The sequence below is a fragment of the Arabidopsis thaliana genome, chromosome 5 (genome assembly GCF_000001735.4).
Source record: "Arabidopsis thaliana chromosome 5, partial sequence".
NCBI classification, from domain to species: domain Eukaryota; kingdom Viridiplantae; phylum Streptophyta; class Magnoliopsida; order Brassicales; family Brassicaceae; genus Arabidopsis; species Arabidopsis thaliana.
The window spans coordinates 12,141,981-12,169,406 of NC_003076.8; the positions used below are offsets into that span (position 1 = coordinate 12,141,981).

General features: G+C 43.5%; 7 pseudogenes across 7 annotated transcripts; 4 read left to right on the forward strand and 3 right to left on the reverse strand.

Annotated features, from left to right (window-relative positions):
* Positions 1-730: 730 nt before the first annotated feature.
* AT5G32511 lies at positions 731-2,677 on the reverse strand (annotated as a pseudogene; the record flags this gene model as incomplete). Its single annotated transcript has 1 exon — positions 731-2,677.
* Positions 2,678-4,044: 1,367 nt separating this feature from the next.
* Positions 4,045-6,795, reverse strand: AT5G32512 (annotated as a pseudogene; the record flags this gene model as incomplete). Its single annotated transcript has 1 exon — positions 4,045-6,795.
* Positions 6,796-8,118: 1,323 nt separating this feature from the next.
* AT5G32517 lies at positions 8,119-9,033 on the reverse strand (annotated as a pseudogene; the record flags this gene model as incomplete). The annotated part of the gene is made up of 1 exon: positions 8,119-9,033.
* Positions 9,034-9,100: 67 nt separating this feature from the next.
* AT5G32519 lies at positions 9,101-9,748 on the forward strand (annotated as a pseudogene; the record flags this gene model as incomplete). Its single annotated transcript has 1 exon — positions 9,101-9,748.
* Positions 9,749-11,729: 1,981 nt separating this feature from the next.
* AT5G32513 lies at positions 11,730-14,666 on the forward strand (annotated as a pseudogene; the record flags this gene model as incomplete). Its single annotated transcript has 1 exon — positions 11,730-14,666.
* Positions 14,667-18,447: 3,781 nt separating this feature from the next.
* On the forward strand, positions 18,448-22,266 carry AT5G32514 (annotated as a pseudogene; the record flags this gene model as incomplete). Its single annotated transcript has 1 exon — positions 18,448-22,266.
* Positions 22,267-23,319: 1,053 nt separating this feature from the next.
* On the forward strand, positions 23,320-25,188 carry AT5G32516 (annotated as a pseudogene; the record flags this gene model as incomplete). The annotated part of the gene is made up of 1 exon: positions 23,320-25,188.
* Between the last annotated feature and the right edge of the window lie 2,238 nt (positions 25,189-27,426).

Genomic DNA, 27,426 nt, shown 5'->3' on the forward strand with positions numbered 1-27,426 from the left:
TCGTTACGAACCTAACACTTTCTACCAAGCTCAATCGAAATAAGACCTCACAAACACTCACAAGTGATATAGGGCTTGCAAGAAAGTTCAGGTTTGGGTATGGGTTAACTGCTCTTATAAGGAGAGTCAGCTACTTGGATCAACAAGGGTGGTTAAAATGAGTAAGAAAATCCAAGTATTTTAGGGTATCCATGAGTTCAAATTTGATGCCAAGACATGATAATTCTAAATCGGATTCAAGTTCAAATTGATAGGGAATGATATCAGATCCTAACAGTGTGGTCGAGTAGAGCAATCTAGGCATGGTGCAGTTTTTACTTCAATTTCAATGACAACGCATCAAAAAACTAACAACGAGGGCACTGAGCTTATCTGGTGAACCAAAATGCTTACAAGGCTATCTCATCATTATCCCCTATGCATATGCAACAATCCTAAAGGAAACACTCTAGACTCGATCCTAAATGCAATGCAACTGCATGAACACTCTATTTTTGTGAAATCATTTTCTGAAATTTTTCTATTTTTTTGGTTTTTCTATGCCTTAGATGAATGCAGACCCAAGATTATATACAATGCAACACACACTTCCTGAGCCCTCCCCCAAACTTAAATAACACAGTCCACTGTGTGACCAAATTTGGAAGAGAGTACTCAGGACAAAACACATCACGAAAACAAAATAAAAACAAGAGATGGTATATTACAATGGTGGAGTGAGGTGCATACCTCAGTGGAAGAAGGAGCGGAGTTGGTCGTCAATAGCTGCCTGTGATTGCTCCCAGGCCATCGAAGAATCTCCCTGTTGTGTCTCAGCTTCCCCCTGGGGGTACTCGACCTCTGCTCCTTCGTCGCAGCCAGCACCGCTCTGATGATACTCGACCTCTCTTCTTCTGCTACGGCCAGCACCGCGGTCGCATAAGCTACGGGACTGGAGAAGTCGTGTACTCCTGCTGCCAGACCGAGCGAGTGCAGCCTTCTTCTTTCTCCCGAGCTCCCGAGGCTCGAATGATGAATGCCTCGCAGGGACTGGTGGGACTACTCGGTCACTAGGCTCAGGCCTGTGGTGACTTGGCTCAGGCCTGTGATGACTTGGCCCTGGCGCGTCATATCTCCTCGAAGGCATGTCCTGAGGACGCTCTCCCTGCGGAATAGCTATAGTAGAAGACAAGCAGCTTATCTTGTCCGTCAGAAACGTGATGGCTTTGAAGCACTTGATAAGTAGCCTATCTTGTTTCTTGCACCACCTCTGCAACTTACTGTTGTTTCTATGAGCTTCACTCAAGCTCTTGCTCTCTGGCGCTGGAGGTACGTGCTCACTGAAATGATACATGCTCGTATCATACTCCTCCTTCCTATCCTCATCCGTCTCAGCAATATCATCCTCTGTAGCTTCCGTCGTAAGGACATTGTCATCAGTCGGTGTAGCGCTCTCAAAGTAGAGGTAATCACGCGCAGGTCTAAAGTCATTGTTCTCACCCTGAAGTATGGTTGTGGCCTCGATGCAGGGAAGCAAAATGTTGGCTGTTCAGGTCAGGGAGTGCTCGAATTTGTAGCGATAGAAATCGCCAACCATGTCGTACTCCAGAAACTCACAACGACGCAAGTGATCTAAATCCATCATCCTCGGATCAAACCCTAGAGACGTGAGAGGTACACCACATGCAATCAGAATCAGTGTCACAACGCCACCTACAGAAAGGGCTCCTCGCACCTTCTTCCTCCCGTTGGTGTGCGCCCACTTCCTGTATCCACACAGGTGGATCAATAGAAGCATGACCGGTGGTGTATCATTAAGGTCGCCCTTTGGGACCTTCTTCCCCTTTGTTCTCCGGAGAATGCCCTTGAGTGCAGAATCAATCATCTCCATGTCTGTGTTAGACACGGTGCCTGTAGATTCCCTGGGGTACAGAACATTCGCTACTGAGCGCTGATAGTAGCGGATCACAGGGCTTCGAATCTGGTTGCTCTTAGACCTTGCAGAGTTGAGTGCCAAATCGTTCCCAATGGTTAACCACTAATCCTTCAACTCTTCCCTCTCGAACTTGGGTTTAGTTCCCTTTCCACTGGGAAAACCAAATAATCCTTCCAAGCTCTTGATAGATAGCTGGTAACGCTGCTCGTTAACTGAAAAAGTCAAGAACCCCAACCCTTCACTCTCCAGCTCATCTGCAGTAAGTCTCTGATACATCTCCACTTGCAGAGTGGAGAGAAACTCTATTGTTTCCTTCCTGTAAGCGACGTACGGGTAAGACATCAGCGTCTCCAGATGGCACCTCTCGAATAAGTGCTGTACGTCCTCCAGTAGCCCCTGCTGGGCTAAAGTCTCATAACAGGGGTACCTCGTTCCCCAGAAGTCGTTCAGCTCGAAAAGTCTGATGTACTCCTCCATTGTAACTTCATCAGGCTTGTTCAACAGCTTCGTTTCTCTGTGCCATGACTCAGGCTCATACTCGACGTCAATATCTTCGTCGATCAACTCATATCTGCTGGTCATTGCTCTCTTTCCTCTAGCAATCTCAGCTCTCCTTTCATTGCGTCGAGCTACTGAGCGTTGGGTCTCAGCTTTGAAGCTCTCATAAGCCTGTCGCTCTCTCTCTGGTCCAGTTGACCAAGATTCAGCTTCATCGACGTTGTAATCCGCATCCATGGAGGATTCGCCACTATAGTTACTCATATTGATTCCCTGAAAAAGAATGTAACTCAAAACCAAATATCAATATGTTAGTTCAAATAAACACAAATACTAAACCAGTCAAGTACGCGGTCGAGTGAAACGGTCGAGTACACTGAGATTGTGGCTTCGGGTATAGCGGTCGAGTGTAGAAGAATGAGAGACGTAACAGCGTGGTCGAGTAAACGGCAAATTTAGAGAAGACGGTGGCGGTTTGAGGAGCGGTCGAGTAAAGAGACGAATGGAGGCGCAGTGAATGGCGAGGTCGAGTGAACGGCGAGAAGCTCCGGCAAAGTCGAGTTGGCTCGCGAGAACGAGAGAGAGAAACTCTGGCCGTTTGTCGAAAATCGAATGAAGAGCTTCTTTGTCCAAATTGCGATGTGGTCGAGTGAATGGTGGAAGCGGAGATGAGGTCGAGTAGCGGTCGAGTGAGAAGGAGACGATGATGAGACGGTGAAGTTTTCGGCGAAGTAAAGGGCGGAGTGGTCGAGTGAACGTCGAGTGGTGAGAAAGAAGAGAACGACGAGGGTGGAGTGCTATCGTCGAGTGAAGGAGAGTGAAAAGAAGGCGGAGGCGTGAGCGGTGAGAGCTGGGACGGCGAGGTCGAGTAAGCGGCGGATGGAGAAGAGGACGTTGCAATCGAGTGAATGGGAGGCGGTGAGAGAGATGACGAGTGAGGTTTGGTCGAGTAAGAGGGAGGGCGACAAAGCAGCGAGGGATGGTGAAGTCGGAGGGGAGAGATCGAGTGAACGGTGAGGTCGAGTGTGATGGTGCGGTCAAGTGTTTGGAGAGGAAGAGAGATGGTGAGGTTTGGTCGAGTGAGAAACGTGAGGTAGAGTGAATTTTCTTGGTCGAGTGTTTGGAGAGGGAGAGAGATGATGTCGGTGAGAGAGGATAAGGTGAGATCGAGTGGTGGGGAAGGAAGGAAGAGATTTTGCTATCTCTTAAAACGCGTGGGGGAACAAAGGTGAGAGGTGGTGGGCCACGTTCTATCTATTTGTCCTGAAGCACTGTTTTCTGTTGACTAGAACCTTCTGTAATCCTCTGTAAACTTGTTAAACTCCCTGTAAGTCTCTGTAGCTTCTGTTGGTCGAGCATAGATATGATTTCAAAATTTTGGTTTTTAGAATCATCACTAATACTCGACCAGTTTACTCGACCTCATGGCCTCTAAGTGCAACAGAGGTTTTTTCAAATTCTTGAATTTTTGGAATACTCGATCCCCTGTTGCTCTGTAGAGTAAAATTTTTAAATTTTTACTCTACCTCCACGCTGTTTCTCTGTTCCTGAGAATCACAAACACAACCAAAAACAAATCAAAAATAACGAGAAAATAAAAGTTTTATTTACAGAAACAGTCTTGGGAATTCCTCCCAAGTGAGCTTGTTTAAAGTCTCTAGCTTGACTCCTCACACTCATAAAGAAGAAAATGGGTGATAGAGAGGGTCTGCATAGTCCTCTCTGATCTCATCATCATATTCAGCATCCTCTCTTGAGAGATGAGTAGCCGAATACTCAATTCTTCTTTCCTCGAAATAGGCCTCTTTCTCTTCTGGTGGATAATCTATCTCCTCAGACCATCTTGAAGTAATCTTTTTTCTCGGGATAGTGTTATTCCCGCATTTGGATTGAGCTATCTCTTACATCTGATCCAGTTTACTCTTAAGTTCCTCAACTGTCTGAGCTAGCTTCTCTATGGTCTCTTCTTGCTCATCAGATTTCTTTTTGAGATCTCGCAAGTCGGGTGTAGAGGCTGTGCTTGGTCTGGTGATTGAATTTGAAGGCTGAGGTTGAGCCCTGATCCTTTCTTCTAAAGCTGACCTTTGCGAAGTTTCGTTGATGTCAAACTGCAGCTTGATGTGCTTCCCAAGGTTGAGACTTATTCTCCCATCTTTGACATCTATCATCGCTCCCACTGAGGCTAAGAAAGGTCTTCCCAGGATTAGAAGATCCTTAGGTTCTGCTTCCATATCAAGCACAACGAAATCCGTAGGCACTTCCACTCCATTAATCATTACTGGCAGATCTTGTAGAAGGCCGAAGGGTTTTCTTGAAGACCTATCAGCAAGGATTAAAGTCAGGTCGCAAGGCTTGTACTGAGTGAATTCCAGCTTTCTTGCCACTGAGAGTGGCATTAAGCTTACTGAAGCTCCCAAATCACAAAGACAATTGCTGAAAACCAATTGGCCGATGGAACATGGTTGAGTGAAAGTTCCTGGATCTTCCAGTTTTTCTTGAACACTCCTCTTAACAGTGGTCCTAGACGGAATAGCATCACATTTATCTTCTGAATCTTGATGAATCTTGATCCTTTCCAGAATTGACTTTCTCACATCTTTGTGAGGATCCGGGATTAGGTTGAGCACTTCTATTAGAGGCATCACTGCTTCCATCTCATCAAGCTGCTTCTCTGCAAGAGAATTGTATCTTTCTATCCATGCTTTCCTGAATTTCCATGGAAGAGCACGTGAAGGTAGTGGTGCTGGCTTGAATCGTTTTACCATCCTCTCAGTGATGGTTGCTTTCTCGTCTAGGTTGGAACGGGATCCTGCTGAATGGTCGAGTCCAACCACTGAAATTTCAATCTGAGTAGAAGCCTCCCCGTTCTGAACATCATTGTCCTCGGTGATTGATGTGGAGACATGTCGAGTAGGCAGCTCTCGATCATGACAGATGGTGATAGCGTGAGCGGTGGCGTATTCCTTCGGATTCTATATGGACTTTCCTGGAAGTCTTGTTACTTTTGGAGCAGAAGTTGACGCTGTTTGTCCTTCCATGTATCTTACCTTAGAGGTAAGTGCCTCAAGTTTGATATTTAGATGTTGAAAGTACATTCAACCTTGTTGTGGATTTCTGCCATCTTTTTGGCGAGATCCATTGCTCCTGCAGCTTGTCCTTGGAGAATCTGCTGTAACATGTTCTTCAAGTCTGAATCTGGAGTTGTTGAAGCTGGTTGTTGTTGCTGCTGTGTGAACCCAGGTGGTGGAAGTTGCTGCTGATAGTTGCCCTGATACTGCTGCTTAGGAACATACCCTTGACCTTGGTTGTATGGAACAAAGGTCTTGGGTTGATTCTGCTGCTGTGAAGGGTAGACTTGGTCCTGCGGGTTTGCAACGTTCGGGATGGTTCTGCTTGAAGTTGTTGAAACCTTTGTTGTAACCTCCTTGGTTCTGCACATAGCTGACCTCTTCTGACTGCAGAGTCTCCCCATCCTGAACTTGGAACGTCTCATCATCACCCAGAAAATGAATGTGCTTCTGTTGCACAAGGAGTAGCTTGTCCAGTTTGTCATTCATGGCTTTCATTTCCCTGCGGTGCTTCTCATCAGAATCAGAGCTGGTGCGGATGCTTCTGTCATAATCTTCATTATAGTTGCCATCCGACTGAGCCAAGTTCTCTACCAGCTCCCATCCGTCTTCAACATCTTTATTGAGGAAGTTCCCGTTAGAAGCGGTATCTAGAAGCATCCTGATCTTTGGAAGGACACGTCTGTAGAGAGTGCTGAGAAGTGAAGCTTTGGAGAAACCATGATGAGGACATTGCGTCTGATAACCCTTGAAGCACTCCCATGCTTCACAGAAAGTCTCATTATTCGTCTGAGTGAAACCAGAGATATCATTTCGTAGTCTCGCAGTCCTGGAGTTTGAGAAAAACTTAGCTAAGAAGGCTTTCTTGCAGTCATTCCATGAGGTGATAGAGCCTTGAGGAAGTGACTTTTCCCACTGATGTGCTTTGTCTCCAAGAGAGAATGGAAACAATCTGAGCTTGAAGCCATCCTCACTGACTCCATTGATCTTTGTTAGGCTGCAGAGCCTATCAAACTCGTCCAGGTGATCGAGTGGATCCTCCATAGGGAGGCCGTGGAACTTGTTGCTCTGAACCATGGCAATGAGACCGCTCTTGATCTCAAAGTTGTTGTTCTGCACAGGTGGAGGCACGATGCCATTACGCTGATTGTGGTTGCGTGGTGCATCGCCTGCACCTATGTTGTTTGGTTGCACCTGCTCATCAACAACTGCAGCCATTGTGTCTGTTTCTGTCTGTGTTCTGAGTCGGCGTGCAATACGGTCGATGTTATCGTTGAACAGGAGATTCTGATTTCCTCGTGACCGTGTTTGCATACAACGAGTACCAATTGTTGAAGCTAGTGATTCGTAGTACCTGAATCAAAACAGACAAACAGAACAAACACAAAGTTAGTAACTTTCAGAAAAATTGAAAAAGAACTTGATCTTAAGTATTCTAAAATCTCAAATATAGCAAACAAACACCCAATTGGCAACGGCGCCAAATTGATAATATGTTTTTATGCAATTATCCTAAAACACCAATCATGTCATTGTAGTATTTTAGGTGTCAATCCAAATGGGTGTGATGCAAACAGATGAGATGTGATCAGAAGTCACTAAGTCAAGCCAAGCAATAACAGTTTTGGGGTTTCTAACAGTCCTAAGCGAACATGCAGAAAACAGAAGCAATAACAGAATTACTAAAATCACTCGACAACAACAGGCTGATGCCAGAAGTAGGATGTGGTCGAGTAACAGGTCGAGTAACAGACAAGATATGAAACAGCTATACTCGACTGCACAGTCTGTTGCCAGACACTGGATGTGGTCGAGTATACTGGTCGAGTAATAGATAGGAAACAAGACAATCTTACTCGACTACACAGTCTGTTGCCAGACACTGGGTGTGGTCGAGTAAGTTGGTCGAGTGATTGTAAAAACTAAGAAACAGGCAATGAGAACGATTAAGCGATAACGATAAAACAGAGAAATAAGATAGACGAGAAATTCCTAAGGATGGGGTAATCGAGTAGAGTGGTATCCTAGCCTATTCGAATGGTTAACAAGCGCAATCAAGCTATCCCTAGACAACAGGTTCAACAACAGATCAATTCACTCCCGTGATAGAAATCTTCAAGCAAAGCTAGCCCAGACTAATTCCCATTAACGGAATCTAACTATGCAGGCAATAAGAACAGACTGATAAAGTCAATAAACGCTCTAAACGGCTAATCCCTTGGGATAGAGACGCATATCTCAGGAACTAGTGGATCAAGCATTTCATCGAACACCTTCTGGGTGCGGGAATGCTTGGGATCGAATTCCAGTTGATCAGAAAGAAATAAGCAGTAAACGCAACTAGTCCTAAAGGGATTCAATCAATTCTAAAGCTTAACCATTCTACAGACTACGGATTCCACAACTACTCTATCCCATCCCTAAGAATTCTAAGTCACTACTGAGACAACATGTTGACAGATATAAACACAGATAAACGATAATATTGCATAAGTAAAGAGATAAAGAGTAGAGAAACAAGATGACTAATGAAATCAAACGCGGAATCTCAATAACTTGGAAAAATCGCGAACTACAGGTTGCAGAAGCAAAAGCGGCGTAGCAGAGTAAAACTGAAAATAAAACTGAAGCAAAAACGCAATGTCGACTAGATGTTTCAGGACAGAACCCTAAAACATCTATTTATACCAAACGAAATAAAATGATAGTAGACGGGCCAATAACCTAATCGCCCGGCCCATAGAGTGATAATGGGCCGAGATGGGCTTCGTGATCCGATGGAGGTCCAGGCCGCTTCCAAACACTTTGTCTTCTCTTCTTTTCTTCCTTGTGCTCAGCTTGTCTGGTTGAGTGCGGATTTGAGTGGACTGTGAAGACGTGATCGAGTGTCCGGTCGAGTGATGGTGATGGGGGTGAGTGATGATACTCGACCAGGGGGTCGAGTAACGTGGTAGAGTGAATGGTCGAGTGTGGTCAGGTGGTGTGGCGAAGCGGTACTCGACCGGGGGTCGAGTAATGTCGTCGAGTGGCCTGAGCTGAGGTTACTCGACCTGGTGGTCGAGTGGACGGGAAGAATGGCTCCAAAGTCACTCGACCTAGGGGTCGAGTATGTGGGAAGAATGGCTCCAAAGTCACTCGGCCTGGGGGTCGAGTATGTCTTCTGGTTCTGGCTCGTTTCTTCCAATTTGCTCGCAAAAAGCTCCAAATCACCTGAAAACAACTCAGAAATGCATTATGTATGCAAAGCTATCCTAATCATGCAAAGTATGCAAGAATGATGAGAAATGATATAAAACAGTGATGAATGAAATGAAACTGGACTCAAAACGATGATGAATGGACACTGAAAACATGCAAATTATAGACATATCAATGTCCTCTGCTCAACCTGGGGGTCGAGTGGTCTCTTGAGATCTTGAAGCTCCTACTCGACCTCTTGGTCGAGTGGTTTGTCATGATCAGGTCCGCTTCTTCCAGATAGCTCGTCAACAGCTCCAAATCACCTAAAATCAACGCAAATATGCAACATGCATGCAAAACTATCCTAAACATGCAAAGTGATGACAAATGATGTGAAATGGTATAAAACAGTGATGATATGATGCTAAAATGATGACAAATGGATGCTCAAAACATGCAAAATACACACTTATCACCTACGCAGCAGTTCCACAGAGGGTATCAACATCAATATCCAACACCAGCACTTTCGGAATCAGACATCAAGATTATGCTCCAGCAGATCATGCAAGGCCAAGCCGCGGGGGTAATGGAAGCCGCTAAGAAGATGGTTGACTGAAACAGCAAAATTGACAAAAAGTTCGTTGAAATGGGTAGAGGGATGGAATCATTGAACAAAAGGGTACAATATATAGAAGGCACAACCGCTTCTACATCAATCACACCAGGACACATCCCATGGAAACCAATACATAGTTCAAAGGAGTATGCCACGCAATCACTCTTAGAAGCGGACGAGAGTTACCACCAAGAGGAGAGCCAAACCCCAACACTGAGGACAGTGTGGTTCCAGAGGGGGAGGATTTTTATCAAGATGATGTTTTGGCTGACAAAACAATCGAAAAACCCACTCAACCACAACACCCACCAGCTACTCCCTCTGTTGAAAAGCCAGTAGCTGCAAAAACCAAAGACGCAGTCTTCGTACCACCGCCCTACAAACCACCGCTTCCATTCCCTGGTCGTTTCAAAAAGGTTCTTATTGCGAAATACCGTGCTCTTTTGGAAAAACAGATAAAGGATCTTGATGTCTGATATGTCTATAATTTGCATGTTTTACACATCTTTTTATCACCATTTTGAGTCTAGTTTCATCCATCTTTCATAGCATTCACCATCATTTTCGTACATTTTGCATCTTTAGTCGAGTCTAGGCCTAGTCTTGCATACATTCTGCATTCTGGAGTTGTTTCAGGTGTTTTGGAGGTATTGGTACTCAGAAAGAGGGAAAACAGAACAGAAAGTCACACTTCCACCAAACATACTCGATCACCAGTAGCAAAGAGGGAAGCAGTCAGCTCAGCAGTCCATCCAGACACTTCTCCATCAGAGGAGACCAGGCAGTCCATTCTGCCAGATATACTCGACCACAGAGGAGAGGAGGCAGTCCATTCTACAATTCTACTCTATCGCAGAGGCAACCAGGCAGTCCACTTTGCCAGTCCACCAGTTATACTCGATCGCAGAGGAGAAGAACCAGTACATCCTGACAGTTGACACACTTACTCGATCACAGAGGCCAAGAAGCAGCCCAGATCATTCTGTCAACCAACCTACTCGACCACCACCTCGACCCTCTAATCAATCCGCACTCAACCAGACAACCTGAGCATCAGAAAGAGAACAGAAGAGAAGGCCCATTCAAAGTCCATTCGAAACCCATTCGAAGCCCATCAGGAAGCCCACTTTGAGCCGACACTCTTGATCACGCCGTCCATGGGCCGTTAAGTGGGCTCGAAGCCCGCTTTCTTATTTTTGTATAAATAAGTCTCTAAGGGTTTCGCCCTAAGACATGCACTTTTTAGACACGAATTTTGCATTATTATTCAGCAGCCGCTTTTCATTCCTCCAACTTTGTATTTCGATTTTTCTTTTGCTTTCATTGCTTGGTCATCTTTCGTTTCTATGTTATTGTCTTTAAGCATGTTGTTTGAGTAGTGATTAGGATTTCTGAGGATGGGATAGAGTAGTTGTGGAACCCCTGGTCGAATCTGTTGGTTAAGTGTAAATTTATTGAATCCCTTCTGGATTAGTTGTGTTTACTGCTTATTCCTTTCTGATCAACTGGAATCCGATCCCAGACGTTCCAGCGCCCAGAAGGCGTTTAATGGAACGTTGGATCTACTAATTCTAGTGATAATCGTTTCTATCCCAAGGGATTGGCCGTTTAGAGCGGTTATTGGCTTTAACAGTTGGTTCTTATTGCCTGCTTAGTTAGAGATCGCTAAAGGGAATTAGGTTAGTGTCTAGCTATGCTTGAGGGTTTCTATAACGGGAGTGAATTAATCTGTTGTTGAACCTGTTGTCTAGGGATAGTTTAATTGAGATTTGTTAACCAACTGAATTGATTAGGGAGACCACACTATTCGATTACCCCATCTTTAGGAATTTCTCATCCAATTGATTTCTCTGTTTACTTTCCTGCTTCATTTAGTTGCTATTGAATTTTAGTATTTTTCTGTTTTCAACCGTTTTACTCGATCACACCAGCCTACTAACAGTGGGACTGCGTGATAGAGTAAACTGGTCCATTTCTGCATTTTCACTCTCTGTCATCCTGTTGTACTCGATCACAGGGTCCCTTCTGGTAGTCGACCCTGCGATCGAGTATATCAGTCATTTCTGTCATTTTTTAATGTTTTCTGCATCAACACTGGGACTGTTAGAAAACCAACCAAATTCTGCGTGGCTTGACTTAGCGACTTCTGATCATATCTCATCTGTCTATATCACACCCATTTAGATTGACACCTAAAATACTACAACCACAGGATAGTGTTTTAGGATAATTGAGCAAAAAAAACCTACTATCAATTTGGCGCCGTTTCCAATTGGATGTTTTTTTGCTATATTTGAGATTTTTGGAAACGTTAAGATCAAGTTCTTTGTTACAAGGTTACTGACTCTGTGTCTTTTTCTCTGTTTGTGTGTTTCAAGTACTCACATTCACAAGCTTCCCTGGACCAGTTCTCTGATTGGTCTGTTCAAGCTGTGTTGATACCGGTTGTATGCAAACACGGTCACAAAGACATCAGAACCTCCTCTTCAACGACAACATCGACCGCATCGCGCTCTCTCTAAGAGAACAGACACATACACACACGATGGCTGACGTTGTAGATGAGCAAGAATTGCCCAACAACATTGGCGTTGGTGATTTCCCACACAACCATAACTTGCGTCATGGCATTGTCCCTCCGCCGGTTCAGAACAATAATTTTGAGATCAAGAGCGGTCTCATTGCTATGGTTCAGGGGAACAAATTTCACGGCATGCCAATGGAAGACCCACTCGATCACCTGTACGAGTTTGAAAGGCTCTGTGGCCTAACAAAAATTAATGGAGTTAGTGAAGATGGTTTCAAGCTTCGCCTGTTCCCGTTTTCACTTGGAGACAAAGCCCATCTCTGGAAGAAGACGCTACCCTAGGGATCAGTCACAACCTGGGACGACTGCAAGAAAGCATTCCTGGCTAAATTTTTCCCCAACTTCAGAACCGCCAGACTCTGGAATGAGATATCCGGATTCACACAGCAGAATACTGAAACCTTCTGTGAAGCATGGGAGCGCTTCAAAGGCTATCAGACCAAATGCCCTCATCACGGGTTCAAAAAAGCTTCACTTCTCAGCACTCTCTACAGAGGTGTCTTTCCCAAGACCAGGATGCTTCTTGATACCGCTTCCAACGGGAACTTCCTCAACAAGGACGTTGAAGAAGGATGGGAACTGGTAGAGAATTTGGCACAGTCGGATGGCAACTACAATGAAGAGTACGATAGAAGCATCCTCACCAACTCTGATTCTGATGAGAAGCACCGCAGGGATATGAAAGCTTTGAATGACAAGCTGGACAAGTTACTCCTTGTGCAACAGAAGCACGTTCATTTTGTGGGTGACGATGAGACATTCCAAGTTCAGGATGGGGAGACTCTGCAGTCTGAAGAAGTCAGTTATGTGCAAAACCAAGGAGGTTACAACAAAGGTTTCAACAACTACAAGCAGAATCATCCCAATCTGTTTTACAGAAGTACCAATGTTGCAAACCCACAAGACCAGGTCTACCCTTCAAAGCTGTAGAATCAACCCAAGCCCTTTGTTCCATACAACCAAGGTCAAGGGTATGTTCCTAACCAGCAGTATCAGGGCACCTACCAGCAGCAACTTCCACCACCTGGGTTCACACAGCAGCAAAACCAACAACCTTCACCAACTCCGGATTCAGACATGAAGACCATGCTGCAGCAGATAATTCAAGGCCAAGCCATAGGAGCAATGGAAATCGTTAAGAAGTTTGGTGAATTACACAACAAAGTTGACCGACACTTCATCGAACTTAACAGCAAGTACGAATCCTTGAGCACCAGGATACGATATCTTGAAGGCATCCCCACTTCACCATCTGTTACCAACAACCTAGGCCAGCTTCTAGGGAAAGCAGTTCAGAACCCTAAGAAGTATGCCACCGCTCACGCCATGACTATCTGCCATGATCGAGAGCTGCCAACTCGACATGCCTCTACCTCTATCACTAGGGACAGTGAAGTTCAAAAAGGGGAGATTTTCGATCAGAATGAAGTTCCAGCTGAAATAGCAATAGAAGAGCCCATACTCGATTGCAGAAATCGATTCCAAGCTCAAGTAGTACCTCCTTCTCTTAAAAAGCATGCCGCTACTAAAACCAAGTATAAAGTCTTTGTTCCTCCACCCTACAAGCCTCCACTACCATTTCCAGGGAGATTCAAAAAGCAACTGATAAAGAAGTATGAAGCTCACTTGGAAAAACAATTGAAGGACCTTGAAATCACAATGCCTCTAGTAGACTGTCTTGCGCTAATACCGGACTCACACAAGTATGTGAAGGATATGGTCACATAGAGGATCAAAGAAGTTCAAGGAACGGTGGCGTCAATTCAAGAGTGTATTGAAATCACCCAAAAGAAGATTGTTCAAGAAAAGTTGGAAGATCCGGGATCTTTATCTCTACCATGCTCTATTAGACAATTAACTTTCAACAATTGTCTATGTGATTTAGGGACCTCAGTCAGCTTAATGCCACTCACCATCGCAAGGAAGCTGGGATTCGTCCAATATAAGCCATGCGACCTATCCTTGATCCTTGCTGATAGGACCTTAAGAAAACCCTATGGCATGCTCGAAGATCTGCCTATCAAGATTAATGGAGTAGAAGTGCCTACAGACTTTATTGTGCTCGAGATTGATGAAAAACCTAAAGATCCTCTGATCTTGGGAAGACCCTTCTTGGCCACAGTTGGAGCAGTCATCGATGTTAAGCAGGGAAAGATAGATCTTAATTTGGGAAATGATCTTAAAATGAAGTTTGACATCAGAGATGATATGAAGAAACCAACAATAGACGGCCATACCTTCTTAGTTGATGAAAAGGGTCAGCTAGCTAAGGAACTATTAGAAGAGCCTGCTTTTAAAGATCAGGTTGAAACTGCTTTGACTAGGATTGGTGAAGCTAGACATCTCCCTAGTGAGACTTTGAGCTATGATAAATCATTAGACTCACACAAGGCAGTAGTAGGAACAGAGTTCTTTGGATCGAAAACAGAGGTTAGGGCATCAAACAAGGAAATCTCAACTCATACTCGACCACTATGCTCGACCGTCAACTCGAGTAACCTTTCAACTTGTCCAGAGAAGTCATGTTCCACCAAATAGCTCCAGTCACGCATTTTGCAATCAAATGATTGGTTAGTACTCAAGGAGAAGTCTATATGGCAGGACAAAGCTATAAGAGAGTTAACACACACGGTGAGAACTCAAGGAGAAGACGACTATCGAGATGATCAAAAGGAAACTTACAAGAAAAGGGATATTGAGTACTCAACTACAGACCTGTCAAGAGAGCATGTTGAGTACATTGCTGTATCCATTGAGGAAGAAGAGGAGATTTCAATTCCTCTATATCACCCTCCTTAAGCCTAATGAGTGTGAGGAGTCAAGCTAGAGACTTAAAATAAGCTCACTTGAGAGAAAGTCCCATGACTATTTTTTGTAAATAAATTTTTCTTTTCTTGTTACTTTTGATTTGTTTTGGTTGTGTTTGTGGTTCTCAGGAACAGAGGAACGAGGTGGAGATAGAGTAAAAATTCAAAATTCTACTCTATCTCAAAGGTGGAGATCGAGTATATCAGTCAAGTGGAGTCCAAAAATTAGAAAATTTTGATTGAACCTGGAACACTGCAATCGAGTATCCCGCACCAGAGGAGGAGGAACAACAACAAGGTCCTAGTATTCCATGGGATTACACTAGAGAGGAGATGGACGACTACGTCTCCAGCGTCTTCAACTGAGGTACCACATACAACCATCATTGTATATACCATTTTTTGTTTTTGTTTTCTTTTAGTGTCTCTTGAACTCTTCTTTAGACTTCTACTACACAAGGGACTGTGTAGTTTAAGTTTGGGGAAGGATTCAAGAAGTATTTAACATGTTTGCTAGTGAGTCTTATTTGCATCATTTGAGTCTTAACTTCATCTAAGACATAGAAAAAAAAAAAAAATTGAAAAAGTTTCTGAAAATGTATTCCACAAAAATAGAGTGTTCAGATAGTTGCATCACATTTAGGATTGAGTCTAGGATGTTTCATATAAGATTGTCGCATATGCATTGGGGATTATGATGAGATAGCCTTGTAAGCATTTTTGTTCATCGTTGCTAGTTGTCTGATGCGTAGTCAATGAAATTGAAGTAAAACAGCACCATGTCTTGAATGCTCTACTCGATCACACTGTTATTATCTGATACCATTTCCTATCAATTTGAACCTGAATCTGACTTGCAATTATCATGTCTTAGCATCGAATTTGAACTCATGGATACCATATACATACTTGGGTTTTCTTTAAACTTTTCAACACCCATGCTAACCCAAGTAGCTGCTTCCATCATTGAAGTAGTTTCCCTTGCCCTTAACCAAACCTTTCTTTTGAGCCCTGTTATATATCTTGTGTGATTGTGAGGCCTGTTTCAGGATTGAGCTTGGAAGAAAGTGTTAGGTTTGAGCCGACAAGAGTAGTGTCTCATGTAGTTCTAGTCCACGTTTTCTAGGCTAGATAGGACTAGGTGGGTGTCTATTCTTGAAGTGGAGAAAAATAAGAGAGAAAGGAAATGTTGATGTTCTTAGGAGAAGGAAGTTGAGAAACAAGTTAGTCTAGTAATGGATTTTGGGGAACTAAAAAAAAAATATAGGCTCACAACAAAAGAAAAAAAAAGTCTAGAAAAGTCTTGATCACAAGAAGATAACATGAGCCATAGTTGTCAAAGAAAACCAAAAGTCCACTAGATCCATCAAAGTAAAAGAAACTTCTCCTTAGAATAAGAGTCAACGAAAAGAAAGAGTGGTTTGATCCAAGATAAGAATGAGAAAAAAAATACCTTGAGTGCAAAGGGTAGAACTAGGATCATATTCTGGGCTTGAGGGTAGTACCATCTGCTGGTGTATACACTGTGTATGTTTTTGGGTAGATGGGATACTATTCTTGTATGCATAGGTTGGCTCTTACCTTTAGCATTCTCCTAAAGCTCAGTCCATTTCTTTTGAGAGTCTCCTGTTACTAAACTTGAACCACCAGAAAGGGACCATCTTTGTCTCCTGACCTTCACCTTAGCCAAATGAGTTCATTGATGATGCATAGCTTGATTCACGTTCCTAAACTAATGAATGTTAAAGGGATTGGTAGATTTGAAAGCACGTGTAGGTCGAGTATAAGAGTGGGATTGAACTATAATAAGGCATGGCTAACGTTTTTGAGTAGAGTTCGATAATATCGCATCCTAGAACTGCCAACTTGGACATTGATTCTATCTGATTTATCTGATGCTTTGGTTCTGAGTCCCCATCTTCAAACCTCTCCTTCAGCTTATGTCTACTTGTTTGCTTGAGGGCAAGCAAAGACTAAGTTTGGGGGAGTTGATATGTCTATAATTTGCATGTTTTACACATCCTTTTATCACTATTTTGAGTCTAGTTTCATCTATCTTTCATAGCATTCACCATCATTTTCGTACATTTTGCATCTTTAGTCGAGTCTAAGACTAGTCTTACATACATTCTTTATTCTGGAGTTGTTTCAGGTGTTTTGGAGCTATTGGTGCTCAGAAAGAGGGAAAACAGAACAGAAAGTCACACTTCCACCAAACATACTCGATCACCAGTAGCAGAGAGGGAAGCAGTCAGCTCAGTAGTCCATCCAGACACTTATACTCGATCACAGAGGAGACTAGGCAGTCCATTCTGCCAGATATACTCGACCACAGAGGGGAGGAGGCAGTCCATTCTGCAATTCTACTCTATCGCAGAGGCGACCAGGCAGTCCACTTTGCCAGTCCACCAGTTATACTCGATCGCAGAGGAGAAGAACCAGTACATCCTGACAGTTGACACACTTACTCGATCACAGAGGCCAAGAAGCAGCCCAGATCATTCTGTCAACCAACCTACTCGACCACCACCTCAACCCTCTGATCAATCCGCACTCAACCAGACAACCTGAGCATCAGAAAGAGAAGAGAAGAGAAGGCCCATTCGAAGCCCATTCGAAACCCATTCGAAGCCCATCAGGAAGCCCACTTTGAGGCGACACTCTTGATCACGCCGTCCATGGGCCGTTAAGTGGGCTCGAAGCCCGCTTTTTATTTTTGTATAAATAAGTCTCTAAGGGTTTCGCCCTGAGACATGCACTTTGTAGAAACGAATTTCGCACTATTATTCAGCAGCCGCTTTTCATTCCTGCAACTTTGTATTTTGATTTTGCTTTCATTGCTTGGTCATCTTTCGTTTCTATGATATTGTCTTTAAGCATGTTGTCTGAGTAGTGATTAGGATTTCTGAGGATGGGATAGAATAGTTGTGGAACCCCTGGTCGAATCTGTTGGTTAAGTGTAGATTTATTGAATCCCTTCTAGATTAGTTGTGTTTACTGCTTATTCCTTTCTCATCAACTGGAATCCGATCCCAGACGTTCCAGCGCCCAGAAGGCGTTTAATGGAACGTTGGATCTACTAATTCTAGTGATAATCGTCTCTTTCCCAAGGGATTGGCCGTTTAGAGCGGTTATTGGCTTTAACAGTTGGTTATTATTGCCTGCTTAGTTAGAGATCGCTAATGGGAATTAGGTTAGTGTCTAGCTATGCTTGAGGGTTTCTATCACGGTAGTGAATTAATCTGTTGTTGAACCTGTTTTCTAGAGATAGCTTAATTGAGATTTGTTAACCAACTGAATTGATTAGGGAGACCACACTATTCGATTACCCCATCCTTAGGAATTTCTCATCCAATTGATTTCTCTGTTTACTTACCTGCTTCATTCGGTTTCTATTGAATTTTAGTATTTTTCTATTTTCAACCGTTCTACTAGATCACACCAGTCTACTAACAGTGGGACTGCGTGATAGAGTAAACTGGTCCATTTCTGCATTTTCACTCTCTGTCATCCTGTTGTACTCGATCACAGGGTCCCTTCTGGCAGTCGACCCTGCGATCGAGTATATCAGTCATTTCTTTCATTTTTACTGTTTTCTACATCAACACTAGGACTGTTAGAAAACCAACCAAGTTCTGCCTGGCTTGACTTAGCAACTTCTGATCATATCTCATATGTCTGCATCACACCCATTTTGATTGACACCTAAGATACTACAACGACAGGATAGTGTTTTAGGATTAATTGAGTAAAAACCTACTATCAATGTCATTATGTCCTTGGTAGATTATTTCGCGCTGATACCTGACTCTCACAAGTACGGGAAAGACCTGATCACAGAAAGGATCAAAGAAGTCCAAGGAATGGTGATATTAAGTCATGAGTGCAGTGCAATTATCCAACAGAAGGTCATACCTAGGAAATTGGGAGATCCAGGCTCATTCACTCTACCATGCTCACTAGGCCCTCTAACATTCCCAAGATGCTTATGCGATCTAGGTGCTTCGGTCAGTCTGATGCCTCTCTCAGTTGCCAAGAAACTTGGTTTTGATAAATATAAAACTTGCAACATTTCGCTAATTCTGGCGGGCAGATCCATCAGGATACCTCATGGCCTGTTGGAAGACTTACCTGTCAAGATAGGTTCTATAGAAGTACCTACCGACTTTGTGATGCTGGATATGGAGGAAGAGCCGAAAGACCCATTGATTTTGGGAAGATGATTTTTAGCTATAGCAGGAGCCATCATCGATGTCAAGAAAGGAAAGATCGACCTCAACCTCGGGAAAGATCTTCGGATGACTGTCGACATCACCAACATGATAAAAAAGCCCACAATAGAGGATAAAGTTTTCTGGATAGAAGAGACGAAATTGCTAGCTGACGAGCTTTTAGAAGAACTAGCAGAGGAGGACCACTTACAGAGTGCCCTGACCAAAGACAGTAGAGAAAAAGACTTACATGTGGAAACTTTGGGATACCAGAAGCTGATGGATATGAGCAGGGAAGTCGATGACTCAGAAGACTTTGAGGAGTTGAGACCACTCGATCGCACCAATGACCCACTCGATCACCTCACTCGATCCCAAGGCGAGCTACATCACTTGATCGCTTCACTCGATCACGATTCCATCTCCGACGCTGAATCACCACCTGACGATTGGTCCGAGCTCAAGGCACCCAAGGTTGACCTGAAACCGCTTCCGAAAGGGCTAAGGTATGTTTTTCTTGGAATCAATTCCACCTATCCTGTGATAGTGAATGATGAACTAGATACTGAACAAGTAAATTTGCTTGTAATTGAATTGAAAAAGTATAGGAAAGCCATAGGTTATTCACTAGATGACATCAAGGGGATTTCACCCACTTTGTGCACTCATAGAATCCATCTAGAAAATGAATCCTATTCTAGCATTGAACCTCAGAGGAGATTAAATCCAAACTTGAAAGAAGTAGTAAAAAAGGAGATACTTAAACTATTAGATGCGGGTGTAATCTATCCAATATCTGATAGCACTTGGGTATCTGCAGTTCATTGTGTTCCTAAAAAGGGAGGTATGACAGTTATTAAAAATTCAAAAGATGAACTGATACCCACTAGGACCATAACAGGACATAGGATGTGTATTGACTATAGGAAGCTTAATGCAGCCACTAGGAAAGATCACTTCCCCTTACCTTTCATTGACCAAATGCTAGAAAGATTAGCCAATCACCCCTATTACTGTTTTCTAGATGGCTATAGCGGATTTTTTCAAATCCCTATCCACCCAAACGACCAAGAGAAAACTACATTCACGTGTCCCTATGGGACTTTTGCTTATAAACGAATGCCTTTTGGGCTTTGTAATGCACCCGCCACTTTTCAGCGCTGCATGACTTCTATTTTGTCTGATTTGATAGAGGAGATGGTCGAGGTATTCATGGATGATTTTTCTGTGTATAGCTCTTCTTTCTCCTCCTGTTTGCTTAATCTGTGCAGGGTACTCAAGAGATGCGAAGAGACAAACCTGGTACTGAACTGGGAAAAATGTCACTTCATGGTCAGAGAAGGAATCGTCTTGGGGCACAAAATATCAGAAAATGGGATAGAAGTTGATTGGGCAAAAGTTGATGTCATGGTGCAGTTGCAACCACCAAAAACTGTGAAAGACATCAGAAGTTTTCTCGGACATGCTGGGTTCTACAGGAGATTCATCAAGGATTTCTCTAAGTTGGCTAGGCCACTCACCAGGCTGCTGTGCAAAGAGGCTGAGTTCACGTTTGATGAAGAATGTCTGGTTGCTTTCAAATCGATCAAAGAAGCACTGATCTATGCCCCAATAGTCCAAGCACCTATTTGGGATCACCCTTTTGAAATCATGTGTGATGCTTCGGATTACGCTGTGGGAGCGGTTCTAGGACAAAAGATTGATAAGAAGTTGCACGTCATCTACTACGCTAGCAGAACGATGGATGATGCACATGTAAGGTATGCCACTACGGAGAAATAACTATTGGCCGTGGTCTTTGCATTCGTAAAGTTTAGGAGCTACCTGGTAGGCTCTAAAGTGACAGTTTACAGTGATCATGCTCCTCTAAGGCACATCTATGCAAAGAAAGATACCAAGCCGAGGTTGCTGAGATGGATTTTGCTGCTCCAAGAATTCTATATGGAGATAGTGGATAAAAAGGGGATTGGAAATGGTGTAGCTAATCACTTATCGCGAATGAGAATTGAAGATGCAGTCCCTATTGACGACACCATGCCTGAGGAACAGCTTATGGCCATCCGGGAAGTGAACAAAAAATTCAAAAGCAGCCAGTTTTGGGATGAGATGCTCGCAGTAGAGGAGAAACTTCCGTGGTACGCTGATTATGTCAACTACTTGGCATGTGGTGAAGAGCCTCCGAATCTGTCAGGGTACGAAAGAAAGAAGTTCTTCAAAGACATAAATCGCTTCTACTGGGATGAGCCATACCTCTACACTCTCTGCAAAGATAAAATCTATAGGAGGTGTGTCTCAGAAGATGAAATAGACGGTATCTTGCAGCACTGTCATCGTTCTAGCTATGGCGGCCATTTCGCAACGTTCAAGACAGTATCTAAAATCCTACAAGCAGGATTTTGGTGGCCAACCATGTTCAAAGACGCTCGTCAGAGAAGGGGAAACATCAGCAGAAGAAATGAGATGCCCCAGAACCCGATTTTAGAGGTTGAGATTTTCGATGTATGGGGAATTGATTTCATGGGTCCGTTTCCGTCCTCGTATGGAATAAGTATATATTGGTTGCAGTAGACTATGTGTCAAAATGGGTGGAAGCAATAGCCACTCCTACGAATGATGCTAGGGTCGTCCTGAAGTTATTCAAGAGCATCATCTTCCCAAGATTTGGAGTTCCTAGAATAGTCATTAGTGATGGAGGCACGCACTTTGTCAACAAAGTTTTCGAGAGTCTACTGAGAAAGAATGGGGTTAAACACAAGGTAGCGACTCCTTACCATCCACAAACAAGTGGCCAGGTGGAAATCTCTAATAGGGAGATAAAATCAATTCTAGAGAAAACTGTCGGGATCACCAGGAGAGATTGGTCTGTAAAGCTCGACGATGCGTTATGGGCATACAGAACAGCTTTCAAGACCCCCATTGGTACAACCCCGTTCAATCTTCTTTATGGTAAATCCTGTCACTTACCTATTGAACTGGAGTACAAAGCTATATGGGCAGTGAAACTTTTAAATTTCGACATCAAGACTGCTGAAGAGAAAAGATTGATACAGCTGAACGACCTTGATGAGCTCCGTCTAAAAGCATATGAGAGCTCTAAAATTTACAAGGAAAGGACAAAGTCGTTTCATGACAAGAAAATAACTTCAAAAGATTTTAAAGTTGGTGATCAAGTCTTGCTATTCAATTCTCGCTTGAAGCTTTTTCCTTGAAAACTCAAGTCTAGGTGGTCTGGCCCCTTCAGTGTCACTGCAGTAAGACCATATGGAGCTATCACATTATCTGGAAAAAGTGACGACTTCACGGTTAACGGCCAAAGACTAAAGAAATATATGGCAGAGCAAACAATTCCAGAAGGAACTTCTGTTCCACTGGAAGAGCCGCCCAACGCCCAATAAGTGTGAGGAGTCAAGCTAGAGACTCTAAACAAGCTCACTTGGGAGGAAATCCCATGACTATCTTTGTATATAATTTTAACTTTCTTATTGTTTTTTAACTCACTTTGGTGGTGTTTTAATCTCAGGAAAGTAAGCGACAAAAATCAACTACAGGGTGAATAGTGATTTAAAGTGTGAATAGTGATTTACAGGGTGAATAGTGGAGTCACACGATCACGAAGTCAAGACGGTTTTCAAACTTTGCGATCGAGTGGTTTATTTCCCGGGAAATAATAGTTCAAATTTTTTGATAACGGAGCTGAACGAAGGAACGAAAACGTGCAGTGACTCGTTCAAGTCCAAGGCGTGATCGAGTACATGGAGTGGGCGAAATCAGGCCATCACTTTCCAATGACAAAACCGGTGAAGCCCACCTTGTCCCCCATGACAAAAATGTCAACAAATCAATAGTCTTCACCACCCACCTCTCATCACGTTTTTGCTAAGGGAAGAGCTCTCCTCACCTACCTAAGGGGCGTATCTACCTCCTCCTCTTCCTATAAATACCAAGCTCCTCATCCAATGTTAATCACACCTCACAACAACATCTCCTTCTCTCTCATACTCGATCGCAAGCTTCTATCTCTTTAAGAGCTGCCTTCACTCGATCACAAGTCTCTCCACCCTTGGAAGCTTACTTCACTAGATCGCAAGCTCCCGACGCCTCGCCTTCTTTCACTCGATCACAACCCCGTGAAGCTCAACCGCCTCAAGCATCTCACTTAGACGATCTCAAGCCATCCTCATCAAGTTCACTCGATCGCAAGCTCCCGAGACCCTCCTCTTACCTCTTTCACTCGATCGCAAGCCCGCAACGTCTCCACGTTTGTTTCTCTCCCTCACTTACTCGATCACAACCACTCCGAGCTCCTGTCCACCTCTTTTACTCGATCATAATATCAGTGAAGTTCAGGAAGTCACTTCTCTCATTTCTCCTCATTAGATTTGATAACTAACATACTAAAGTTTAGTTGTGAGTTTTGAATCAATATCAGGAACAATGACCTCATACAGCTATGATTCATCAATGGATGCTGATTTCAACGTTGACGAGGCGGAGTCATGGTCAACAAGACCAGAGAGAGAAGCGGAGGAATACTAACGTTTCCGAGAAGAAACAGAACGAGCCGCTGCCAATGACAGGAGAGGAGAAGAGATAAACAGAGGGAAGAGGTCAATAACGGAAAATTATGAGCTAATTGATGAAGAGATGGAAGATGACGCGGAGTACATTTTGGAGCAGACCCGCAAGACCACCAAGTCCCTAATGAAAGAAGACAAGCTGACCCTGGGAGACTACTACAAGGCTCTCAAAAGAAATCTGTTTTGGGGAACAAGATATCCTCACCCGGAGACAATGGTGGAGTTAGGCATCCTGGAAGACGTTCAGCTCTTGTTCGAGAAATGCCAGATGACAACACTCATGTCTCATCCCTATCCTACCTATGAGGATGAGACACTTCAATTCCTTTCATCACTTCAAGTGGAATTGTTTGAGGGGTTGTCAGCTGCTGAGTTAAGAGAAGAAGGGCTTGGTTACTTAAGCTTCACCATCGACGATCGCGACTATATCATGGCGATCAAGACGCTAGAATCCATGTTCGGGTTTCCCAGTGGCACGGGAAGTAACCCGAGGTTTGCCCGAGAAGAATTAAAATCTTTGTGGAACACTATCGGAGACACCACCAGCTTCAACTCCGCTAGATCCAAGAGCAACTCCATCCGCAATCCCGCCATTCGCTATTTCCAGAGAGCCATGGCCAATTTCCCTTACGCTAGGGAAATATCCGCCACTGTGACGAACCAGGACATGGAGACATTAGACTTGGCGCTGCTAAGTGTCCTCCGTTACACCAAGGACGGGAAAACGATGAAGGGAGATACCAATGACACACCTCCGTCAATGTATCTCCTCAATCACTTATGCAGCTACAGAGGGTGGGCGCTGGCCAATGACAAGAAGAACGCGAAAGGATCCCTTTGCATTGGAGGAGTGGTCACACCAATCCTCCTATCGTGCGACGTCCCACTGCGACCGGATCCAATCCAACCACGTTGGATGGATATCGCCCATCTCAAGCTTGCCCATGTGATCGAGCATAAGGTCTATGATGGGAGGTACGCTTTCAAGTTTGATCACCCGTCAACAGGCGAAGCAACTATTCTTCTCCCATTCAGTGAAATGACAACCATCACGGTGAGAGACAACATCGACTTCTCGCCACCACAAGAAATCCTCCATGCTGTGATTGGAGGATCCGCGTCCCGAAATGTTGAAGAAGTAGAAGGTCAGAGTGACAATGAGGAGACCAACTGGGAGAACTATGACACGAGCCGCTACCACTTTGAAGAACACAAGCCCCCTTCACAAGAAAGCAAGAGTCTCGCTGAAGCACACCGGAAGCTCAGTCTAACCCAAAGGTGGTGCAAGTTTCAAAACAAGATCATCCATAAGTGTGTCAAGGCCATTGACAACATGGAGAAGGCAATCAGTTGCACCACATCCACCTGTGTGATCACCAGAGACAATCCGCCAGAAGATATGCCATCCAGGCGTCATGATATTGCCTCGCCAAGGCAATCTGCTTATCAACAGAGAGAACGCATTGTCCCGCAAGAACCCGCACGACACTCGTGTCACGAGGTCAGGGAGCACAAGAGGCGGAATAGCGCTAGGATGGTCCGATCATCAAGCAAGAGTCGGATAATGTCGGGTTGGAGAACACATGAGCGTCGTGCTCCACAACCTGCTGGGGTTGCGATCGAGCACAATGACGAGGTGATGGCGGAGCCACAACAAGAACTGGTCATGCCTGCTGAGCACACTCAAGCAGATCTGGATGACTACATCTTCAGGATATTCTACTGAGGTAACACACCAAAACCCTTTGTAAATACCGCTTTTGTTTTTGTTTCTGTGTTTATCTTGACTTCTTTCACAAATTTTGATTACACAAGGGACTGTGTAATTTAACTTTGGGGGAGGGTTCAAGACGTATTTGACTTGTTTTTTGTGTATATCATTTGAGTCTGCATATCATCTAAGTCATAGAAAAAAACAAAAATATTTGAAATTTTTTGAAAATGAATTCCACAAAAACAGAGTGATCATTTAGTTGCATTACATTTAGAATCGAGTCTAGAGTGTTTCATATAGGATTGTTGCATATGCATAGGGGATAATGAGGAAATAGCCTTGTAAGCATGATGATTCACTAAAATGAGTTATTAGTTCTCTGAGGCATTTGAATGACTTTGAAGTAAAACCGCACCATGTTCTATAGAAACCACTCGATGCATGTCATGACACCTTTTCCTGTCAATTTGAACTTGAATCTGACTTATAATTATCATGTTTGCATCGTTTTTGAACTTGTGGATAGAATACATATTTGGATTTTCTTTCACTTATTCACCACTCTTGTTAATCCAAGTAGCTGCTTCTATTCTTGGAGTAGTTCCCCCACCCTTAACCAACCCTTCTTTCAAGTCATGTTATTTTGTGAGAGCATGTGAGGCCTATTTTCAGGATTGAGCTTGGTAGAACGTGTTAGGTTTGAGCCGAGAAGAGTAGTATCTCATGTAGTTCCAATCTGCGTTTTTGGACTTGGTAGGACTAGGTGGGAACTTATTTGGGGATTGAGATTGAGTGTGTAAAGAAAAAGAAAGAATAAAAATGGGTTAGAGTCTTTAGGAGAAAGAAGGTGGAAATCATATTGTGGTCTAGTGAATGTTTGGGAAGCATAGAATTGTTAAGATATGCTTTAAAAAAAATAGATGGCAACAAAAACAGAAAAAGAAAAAAATGATAAGAGCCATAAGAGTTTAAGAAAAACCCAATTCACTAGACTAGACTCATAGAATTTAAGAAAAAAACTTCTCCTTAAGAACAAGAGCCAAAGAAAAGAAAAGGAAACATTGATGCAAGAAAAAATCAAAATATGCCTTTAGTGCAAAAGGGTAGACTTAGGATCATCGTTGGGTTTAGAGATAGGACCATCTACTTGTTATTCACGGTTTATGTCATTGGGTAGATGGGGTGCTATTCTTGTATGCATAGGTTGGCACATACCTTTAGCATTCTTCTAAAGCTCAGTCCTATTTCATTGAGAGTCCCCTGCTATTAAAATCTGAACCACTAAAAAGGGACCATCTTTGTCTCATAACCTGTCATTAGCCAAATGAGTTCACTAGCGATGCATATCTTGATTCATGTTTTTGAACTTAATGAATGTTAAAGGGATTGGTTGATCTTGACGCATTGTGCATTTGAGTGTAGGTTTGGATCATAACAGAGCATGGCTAAAGTTTTTAAGTAGAAGTCGATCACCTCGCATCTTAGAATTGTTAGCTGGTACATTGATCTTAGTTGTCATATCTCATGCTTTGGTTCTGAATCCCCAACTTCAAACCTCTCCTTCCGCTTATGTCTTCTTGTTTGCTTGAGGGCAAGCAAAGACTAAGTTTGGGGGAGTTGATATGTCTATAATTTGCATGATTTAGGCATTCATTCTTCACCACTTTATCATTGTTTCATCCACATTTCATCTCATTAGGAGTCGTTTTAGTGTGTTTTACATACTTAGAACGATTTTGCATTAGGATTGCATGTGCATGGCATATTTGGTTGTTTTCAGGTACTTTGGATGCTTTTGGAGTTCAAAAAGAGGAAAAACAGAACATGAAGTTAGAATGCCCAATGACGCCTTCAACAAAAGTACTCTATCGCAACCTCGGAGCCCTGCCAGGGCAAATCACTCAATCGCGAAGCCGGAGGAATCACCCCATCAGAACCACTCGATCACCACTCGACCACCAGGAAGCCTATCTGCTCATTCTGCACTCAACCAGACAAGCTGAGAACAAAGAAGAGAGGAGAAGCCGAAGAAACCACTCGATCACCACCTCATGACATCCACTCGATCGCACTCGATCACAGGGTCGCTGGACCATTCAATCTTGACTTCACTGCATCTCACTCGATCGCAAGACGGAGCCCCTAAAGCCCAGTTTGATCAATGACATACTCGATCACTGGGAAGCTCATTTCAGCCCGTTAGATGCCAATGACACATTCGGTCGCGGGGTCATGACGTGAAGATTCGCT